This window comes from Cupressus sempervirens, chromosome 2, assembly GCF_028749045.1.
Source record: "Cupressus sempervirens isolate cs-2001-9-10 chromosome 2, ASM2874904v1, whole genome shotgun sequence".
NCBI lineage: Eukaryota > Viridiplantae > Streptophyta > Pinopsida > Cupressales > Cupressaceae > Cupressus > Cupressus sempervirens.
In genome coordinates, this window is record NC_143119.1 from 544,513,089 (window position 1) to 544,523,479 (window position 10,391).

At 29.5% G+C, this 10,391-nt stretch overlaps 1 pseudogene; it reads left to right on the forward strand.

The window, feature by feature from the left end:
- The first annotated feature begins 8,276 nt into the window (after positions 1-8,276).
- LOC149573540 (putative fructokinase-6, chloroplastic) lies at positions 8,277-9,677 on the forward strand (annotated as a pseudogene).
- Positions 9,678-10,391: the final 714 nt, after the last annotated feature.

The following is a 10,391-nucleotide window of genomic DNA, read 5'->3' on the forward strand; positions in this document are numbered from 1 at the left end:
ATTGATGAAGTGGATGTTGTGTCTTCATTTAATGATGACAATGATTCTGATTTTTCCTCTTCAAATGTTGAAAGTATTCATGAAAGTGATGTTAGAAATGGTTTCAAAGTTTTCAATAATTTTTTTTATGATGAAGAGTTTGATGTTGACCAAAACATCACATATTATAATGTTTACAAGGGAGCTTTGCATGGAATAATCAAACTTCTTTTTGAAGAGCACATGGATTTCTCAGATTTGGTTAATGTTAGTCTTGATGATGATGCATTTTCTTACTATTACAATAGATCAAATTATTATTCTTTTAGGTGTGAAAATGATTGTGATGATGATGTTACATCTTATGATATTGATAACAACATGTTAGATGAAGTTGTTATTGAAGATCAGCCTACACCTTGCAAGGAATTTTATGGTAAATGCTCTAATATGATGGCTAATTCAGTTTTTGGTTACAAATAGTTATTGGAGAACTCTAGATTAGTTTTAGATATTGACATGGATGACATTTGTGAGCATAAATCTGATTTCTCTTTTGAGTCCCAATTGGTTGCATATGACGATAAACAATTTCATGTTATGTGTGATCTTTTTCCCCATGCTGAATATGAAGCTTTCATATTCAATGTTGATAGCACACATGATTCATGTATTGAAGAGTTTTATTTTAATTCTAATATATTTAATATTATTGATCCATAATTTCATAATGAGAAAGTTTTAGACAATGATTCTAGTTTTTATATGCATTATGAAAGTGACAATGAAGATTTTGTTTCGCCAAATGAATTGATTCAAAATGCTAATCTAATTGGTGAAACTAATATAATTAATACTATCAGATTGCCCCATGAAAATGAAAATTAAAATTGGGTCTATGATAGAGGTAAAAAGTTTTGTCAAAGTTTGGTGGCCTAGGGCCATCGTTTGTATAGTTTAGGAGTATTTTCTTGCTTTTAATTAAATTATTCGAGATAATATTTTGGAGTGGTATACTTTTTTAGAGATATAAAGCCTTTCCATGCCCATATGGGACATGCATCCCTAGATAGAGCCATTTTTGAGACTCAAAGTTGAAGCCCTAATTTTTTGTAACATTTTAAATTTTGAGTCAATTTGAGCCCCTATAAGTGCTTTTAATGCATGTGTACCCAGCCATAATTCTGGGACCTTTGAAGTGTTTAATGTTTCTAACACTTTGAATTTAGTATATGCATTTTTCCCATGATGATAAATTTTCATTCTAAATCATTCTATGAAGTTTTGTTTTGAGCATTGTTCAAATTTGCATTTCTAGTTAAGTGTCAAAGAATGACAAGAAGCCTAGTTTGCTATTGAAGATCATGCACCTAGTTAATTTTCATGAATCACCACTATGGAAAACTTTATTATGCATATTAAAGGACCTATTTATTAGTTTTATAGTCCTCAAGTATTTGTTTGACCTATTTTTGAAGCCAAAATCGAACATACTTTATTGCATTCTAACATGTTTGTTTGTAAGCTATTCAGAGAAGGCAACTTTCATGGTCAATATCTTTTGACCCATATGTCATCATGAGATGAAAATTTATAGTATACAAGAATGTCGAAAAAAGAATAGATGTGTTAGATCTTACAGCTCAGTTAGGTGTTTTGGTTAGTTTTTAAAGCCAACCTATAGGCCTCCCTATTAGAAGGTTATAGTTTGCAAAAACAAGGTAAACTTAGTTTTAAATGATTGATGAGTGGTTGAATTTGATTTTAATTAGTGCCAAATGTTCATTGGATGAGTTTGATGGGTCAGATGTTTTAGTTTGATTTTTTTATAGCTAGATCCATTCTGGGGCTCAACTAATTCTCATTAGATTAACTAGACACTAAGAGCTAAAGATGTTTAAAGGGGCATTATGACATCCCTAATCATTAGGATTTTTCCACTAGTAGAAATTTGGAAAAAAAATGAAACTGTGACTAAAAATCTTAGTTGCAAGACTAAAACTTTTAGTCACATGACTAAAATTGATCAAATTCTAGTAACTTTTACAATTTAAGGTACAAGTGACTAAAGAAAATGACTAATTTGATCATCAAGTATTTTCACAAAGTTAGACAAATATAAGTGACTAAATAAATGATCAAAAAAATGACTAAAAAAGTATTCACCCAAACAAATGCCGAAATGAATGATCAATGCTTATTTTTATCAAATTAGTTCATTCTTTAACTTTTTTAAATAAATTTTATTGCTCACTAGTGGAGTTTTTGTCCTATAAATACATAATTATTAGCTAACTTCCTCAAGTGTCCTCTCAACAAATATTGACCTAGATATGAACTCAAAATCAACCTAATTTGTACTCAAACTCCTAAAAATATATCTATGAACTCCTCAAATTTAAGATTATTATTTTAAAACTAACCACAAGTCTACATATTCATTTTTTAAAAAGAATTGTGACATATCCAAATAATTGCAAAAATTAGTATACAATATAATGACAATATCAACACAACATTTGAATTGTACTACTAATTATAATTATCAATTAATAAAAATTAATAAAAAATCATTAAAAATTTAAATAAATGCATATCTATATTTAATCACCAACTAGAAAAGAGTAAAAAATGTACTATATTTCAAAAATCAATGTTAAAAGAATAACAATTGTTTAACTCTCACTAATCTATATGTGACCTGGTCCACTTTGCCTAAAAAAATAAAAATAAAATAATTGGAATTTAAAATTATTTAAGAAATTAAAATGTTAAAAATTCTAAACATTAGTTAGAGTAATCTACTATTATCCTATATATTATTTTTCCAATTGTAATAACAACCTCACAAATTAAATTTTCAATTGAATAACTATAAGACAAAATAATAAGGGAAAAGATGTGATTAGAATGTGAATTCAAAGCCTTGAGATTTCATTTCAAACCTTGGTACCTTACTAGGGCACCATGGCACAATAGGTACTTGATTAGGGAATATTCAGCTAATAGGTTTGGACCATCTAAAAAGACTAGGACCAAAATAAAAAGTTTGCTAGGGATCAAAGTTTCTCTAAAGGTTGGGTTCTTAATTGAGATTGAAACCTACCTAATGAGTCATATCATGAATGGGAAATCTATAGAAGGGTAATTCCATCTCCCAACACACCATGAAGATGATTCTAATCCAAACTTTCACCTTTTGAAAACTTTGAGAAAAAAATTATCGGTACGGGTGAAGTGGCTTATTGTAATCATAAACTAAATTCTCCCTATGAGTATTCCATTAAAGTTTTTGAGTGGATTTCAGATGTAAATGAAAAATATAGACTAAGAATTTTCATGCACTAAGATGTCATTTTAGAAATAAATCTAAATGGTTACATTGTGTGCTTGAAGGATTTTGTTCAAAAAAAGGGCTAGGTGCTACGAAAGTTTTATGTAAATATTAGTGTCTTGTATATAACTAAATCTTACAACAATTATAACCACCACTACCATACCCCTATCTACCCATGTAAATTTAGAAGCTATGAAATAATGGATCAGGCATCTATAAAAATATGATACAAGGAGAAATTGGCTCATATCCCTATTGATTGGACATGCATTATACCCTGTGACATGGAACATTCATAATTGTGAAAGCACAAGAAACCTACATAGTTTATTAGGAAGGAGATACATATTGATCGAGCTCCATTCAATATCAACTTAGCATCCTATTTGACACTCTATCTCCTTTTTCAAACCACAAATTTTGAAGTAGATCACAACTATTTTTTTGTAAAGAGATATGACACATATTATTGACATTGTCATGGAATATATGGTATGTGAATGTAGGTGTATAATAACATAATAGAATACCCAGATGTTTAATGCTAGTCACACAAAACTCTATAACCTTTCCTACTCTAACATTTATTGTGCAAGCAATGAAGCAATAGGAGATATTAATCCCCATTATAGCATTTAGAATTCATGACAAGTGTTTGTTAAAATGCAAAAAGCTAGTGGCATCTTCAAAATCACTAGAAAGTTGTTCTTGCACTCGAAGAAACAAAAATGGTGCAAATCATACCAAGTAAAATGGTTTGAAAAATAATTATAAATTTTTGGCAACAGTGAATGCCAGATGTAATGTAGAGGCTATAAATTCTTTTCAACAATGATCAGAACCTATGATGACCTCATAACTTCTATTCTAAAGAATGTGAGTCAAAATAATTCTAAAGTTTATAGTCTAGATGAGATAGATGTAAGGAATATGGAGCTTGAGTCTTGATGGCAATTGATGGACAGATGTGTCAAAGTTGTAGATTAGGAAAATGAACACATTCTATAAAGGCTTTGCCAAATTGGTAGGTTTGGAACTTTTAGAATTGTCTCTATGTTTTCCCCCATTTTTTCATTTTTCAAGATGGGAAATGCTATTTTGTTGTTCCCATATTGTTTACTTTTCTAGGATTCTTGCAATTAGTTTTCAAAGTGGGGGATAAAATTTCCTAAGGTTGAAGTGCATTTTGAGAACTTGAATATTGAAGTTGATGTTCATGTTGGGGGAAAAGCCTTGCCTATGCTCAACCACTACACCATCAATGTCATGGACATAGGATATCTACATTATAAGATCATAAAAGTTTCAATTTTTGCTTTGTCTATTTCTTTGATTAGTAAACTAAAGCCAATTTTTGGTTGTTTCATTTTAGTTTCTCTACTAGACAAAATCTATTGAGTTCTTGGATAAGAATAACTTTGATTTTAATGTTTGTAGTTATCAAGGAATATCATACTTGTCAAAATAACAAGAAGTTGAAGTTAGACATAAACTAGTTTTGCTAGATGCTGATGATGACAAGAAAAACTATTTCAAGACAACATAAATCAAGTAAAATAATTACCGTTGATTGGTATTTCTTATGTTATTTTTCTAAGGGGGTGAAGATTAAATTTGGTTAGTGGAATGATAATCTACTACAAGACTAGAATAGTGGTCATTGTGCTACAGTTGTTGGAAATGTTGAATTTTATGAGCAAGGATGTGTGAATCAAAGACCATCTTTTATAAGAAACATCCTCCCCTTATACTAAATGGATTGAATATTCACCTAAGTATATTATTGAAGAATAAATTAAGAAGACACTTCAAGGACATTGTATACATAGAAATAGTTGATAAATTGTCAATTCTCAAACAACAAATAGTTTTTACAAATTCTAAATAGGATAGGAGCCTATTATTGAAATAGATTGATGAAGATAGACACATGATGTTGGAGTCTAAAGTGAAACAAGAAATAAGATGTTAACATGTAAGTAATTTGATTGCTTCTATAGGAAATCTTGTTGTAGGTCACAACTACCTTTTAGATTGTGCCCATATCCATATAAAGTTTATTGTGCTTTTGCTAGAAATAGTGGTTGAATTTGCAAGATCTCTTCACAAGCATTTCATATATATAATTGAAAATATCATATTAATTAACTTCTCAAAAGAGAACCAATGCTAAAAATTATGATGAAAAATAAAAGCACCAGTTTGTCCTACACATTTACTCACATGTACAGATTGATTGCTAGTACTTATAAAGCTATCAAAAAAATTATGTATTCTACAATCAAATTTTTGGTTTAGGCTAAACTACAAAGATACATAGATGCTCATTATTGTGGAAAGAATGAAATGAGATATGATGCTTACATGATTGGATTCATATTTTCTCAAGCTTGTAAACCTTTCAACATTGACTTTAATAACCTTTATCTTTAATTTGGTTTCATCTTGGCTAAAAAAATTTAGAGCAATGTCAATCTACTTTATGTTGGTTGGAGAGTATGGTCTATACTTGACAATGCAATGGTTTTGATGAAAAGTATTTAGTAACATTCAAGAAAAAGAAATAGATATGCATACTAGTAGATTTTACAACCTTTTCTAGAATCCTTCTTGCCTATGTCAAAATTTTGAAATAGTGAATGGACATCCATTAGAGTATAAAATATATAGGAGTTTTGCTAAATGTTACAACTACTTTGCTAGATATTTTAGAGGCACAGATAAGACACATGGATCATTTGAAAAATGTCCCAAAAGAGATGTCATCTTATGGAAATGTTTGCAAAATATGTGCAATATGGATTTTTAGTAAAGTCTTTATGGGGAGGAGGACAAATGAATTTGTGTAGGATGAATTATTTTGTTGGTGACCAGGAGTAGAGGGGATAGACCAAGAGAAATGGAAAATGAGGATTTTACTAGATTCTTTTGCTCATTACATAGATGTTACATTTTATTTTATTTTTTGTACTTTCCACTCTTTTTGTTTGAATGGCATCAAAAGCCAACCATTTCTATGTAATGAAAATAAAACTCCATTTTTTCCATATAATTTCTTTGGATTCACCATGAACATAAGCCCTAGTCATTAAAAAATTGTTGTCTAGTTGGAGAATGAACATAAGCACTCAGACTCAAAAAATAATGCTTCTCCATAGAACTCAAATCATTTTGGAGAAGGTGTTGAGTAGGATATGTAATAGCTAATATAGAAATATTTCTCATTCTTTCACTTTTTCAATATTTGTGAGCACGCCTTGTTAATCTTCATAAGGACTACATATAACACATATGGATATGGATAACTCCATTAACCTTATCTCCTTAAGCCATTTTCTAAGACTTGGTCTGGGGTGCCATTTTAAGCACTAAGTGTAAAACATCAAAAAGGTTGCATTACTAGCTCAGTTCAAATGAGTTGGACACTTGATATATAAGCATGATTAGTTACCTTCAATGCTTTTAATTATGTGCTACACATGCATATAAGCTTGTATTGATATAAACATTCCACTTAAAATAATTTTCATCTTAAATCTTTATTCCTTCATTTAAATTAAATGATTTCAAAAATAATTTCTCAAATCACTATCATGAAAACCCATTACATATCTGCTTCATAGCTTCTACACAAAACTTAAATTTCTTAGTTTATACCTTAATTCTAGATTTTCACAATTAGGCTTGCAAGGTGTCACCTACATTCAGACATTTGAGTTTAGATCTTCTAGAAAACAAAGTATAACATTTGAAAGTCCCCAATTTTATTTTGTCCTATATATTAGAGAAAAATGCAATTAGCAATCAATCATTAACCACCAATTGAACAATATTGGTAACTAAAAATGTTAAAACAAAGCTTTTCTAAATATACAAACACATGAGCCAACAAAAGATGAGAAATACTTATTAGTCAAATTGCTTAATGTCTACTATCTAACACATCTAATACACTATTTTTGCTATTGAATGTGTTTTAGAATTTCTAGAAAAGTTTATCATGATAGCAAAAATTCTACTCTAATTGAGGTCAAAGATTGAAACAATGATTGACTCTTAAGGGATTCTTTAAAACTTTCTTATTGCTAGACAAGTTGTTTTCATCAAGTGTTTACAACTAGAAAGTACATTGACCATAATCCATGCCAAATACCTCATGCATATGGCATTAATCTATTGTATAGTATTCTTGGTGGAATACTTTTTCCATATTAAAATTTTGAATAATTGTAAAGGATTTATAGTAGTGTGAATTGGGTATAAGGTTGAAATTTGAGTTTGGTTTTTTATTGGCTTATATTTTTACTAGGACATGGGTTAAGATGTGCATCTAAATGAACCTCTCATTTTGTAACCCCTAATCTCATAGCGACTAATCATAGGGTATCTTGGAAAAAGGAAAAAATAATCAAAGCGTTTTGGGAAGAAAAAGTGACATTGATGTGGTAATATGGTTTTATGGATTCCCCTTCCCCCCTTTTCATATTTCTATTGTAACTAAAATTTGCACACTCTTTATTTGTATGAGTACATCCAAGTGAGATAACATGCACACAATGATAAAAAACCTCAAATATTAGATTAGCCTACAAATATATCTAATTGTATTGTATGATATTACTATACATACTGAAGACATCAGAATTGGACAATTGAGTAATCATAACATGAAAATGGTAACTTCATCCCATATTTTTTACTAGCCATTATCTGTAGTAGGTTAATAATGTCAAGTAAAATGAGGATATTAAATATTTAAACAACACCAAACATCAATCAAAAAAATTGAAAAAATAAAGAAAATTTGCATAATTTAATGAACTACATGGTTCATCTTTAATGGAAAAACCATTAAAGCTTCATTATGTGGTTTGATGGATATATTGGCTATGACTAGACACTAACTAATTTGATCAATATGCTGATTTTCTATTTTGTGGATTTTCTTTTATCATACCTTATGATACATTTGTTAGGCTATTTTGGACTTAATGCTCTATTAGACATGAGTAATGGAAACACATATCCAATAGCATAATTTCTAGTCTTTATCCCTACTTCATTAGTTATTGGTGGATATTCTATACATGCATATTTGGATTTATGGGTACAACATACAAACATTTTCTGTAAAGTTATCAAATATATACTACACTCTGGAAAATTACTACACCACAAGTGATTAGCATTGTAATATATTATAAAATTGACTTTAGGTATATAATTCATTTCATAATGATGATTTATTATTCTATATTGCATCCTACATTACTAATTTAGTAAATGTTGTATTTGCATAGTTGTAAAAGCCTTGGCAGAAGATAGTAATAGATAATCATCTGACCTTGTAGTCTACTTTGGGGAAATGTTGATTGATTTTATCCCAACCATTTTTGGGGTGTCATTAGTAGAAGCACCTATATTCAAAAAGGTTATTAGAGGAGCTCATTCCAATGTTGTAGTTGGCATATCAAGACTTGAGGGCTCATCTGCATTTTTTGGAAAGGTAGAAGATGATGATAGTCTAAACTATAACAAGCCAATTTATAATGAGATGTTTGGCCAATTGAATCCCTAATTAAAATGTACTATGCACTCGTAATTTGTCTCACATCAATTTTTACATTTTAAATTTTAATGTATTGAGACAAAAGATTGTATCATATTTGTAATAGTTAATTTAAAGTAATGTGTCATTGGTCAACCTTTTAGTTGGTTAACTTACAAGTATTTCTTTTTTTCATCAATAATCTATGTCTAGGTGGGTGAAGATGAATTTCTATATATATTTTTTGATATTATGAAAGAAAATAAGGTGGACCACAAATGCATTTATTTTGATCTTGGCACTTTGCTTTGGCATTTGTAACATTAAGAGCTAATGGTGAATGAGAATTCATTTTTTTCTAAAATACTATTGTAGATATGCTATTAGATGCATCAGAAATTGATGTGGACCTTATCAAATAGGAAATCTTAAAAATAATTGATTGGAATTAGAAATTTTCATAAAATATTTTTTAACATGCCTTAACTTTTCATCAAGTTATTGATGAATCATTCATGATTATATGTACCTTTATTCTATCATCCAATTTTGTCTACTTCTTGACATTGTCAATTAATGATAATAATAAATTTCTAATTACAAGAAAGTATTTTCCATTATAGATCAATCAATTTGATTGCAAAACCTTGTAGGTCTGCACATTTGGCAACAATCAAAATGGCTAGAGGTTCTGTTAGTTTATTGTCCTATGATCCTAATCTAAGGCTACCATTATGGTCTTCACTAGAGGTGGCTATGGAAGAAATTTTGAGTATATGGGATGAAGTAGATATAATAAAGGTATATCACTAGGATTTTTTCTTGATATTTTACCATATAAATTGAGGAAAAACCAAATCCACATCATTTCCTCCACCGACTAATGCAGTGTTGTGTTGGAATTAAAGGTAGAGTAACTGAGATAGGGGGTGAACTAGTTACTTATAAAAATTAATCCACAAATCCCTTAGATGTCTTAAAGATCTAGTTACTGCTAATACTCAGTAAACATAACAAAAAATGTTGTAACTTGATAAATTAAACTATTACTTATTTTCAAGAGAACATACATGCAATTGAAAATAAAATGAACATAAGAGATAACAGATTTAATGTGGAATCCCAATATGGGAAAAACCACCAAGTAACTAGTCACCAATTTTTCACTCTTTTGAAGTGAGACCTATTAGGAGCCAACCCTATTAAAGGTTATAGTACACACTATTAGGTGTGACCCTATTAGAGGTTTTACAAAATGGCTATTAAACCAACTCTATTAAGAGATTTGAAATCATTGCTACAATGGTTAGAAAGCAACAATGAATTTGCCTGAACAAGATGCAACTGAATTTACTGACTACAGATCTATATTTAGCATCTTTAGATCCTCCTTGATCAAATATGGCTCTGCTACTCCTCAATAATCTCTAATCATCCTTCAAATTCACTTCCACAATAATTAGTCCTCATATCTCATTAATTCCATACACTTCCATCACACACACACACTTAGAATTTGAATTTGAC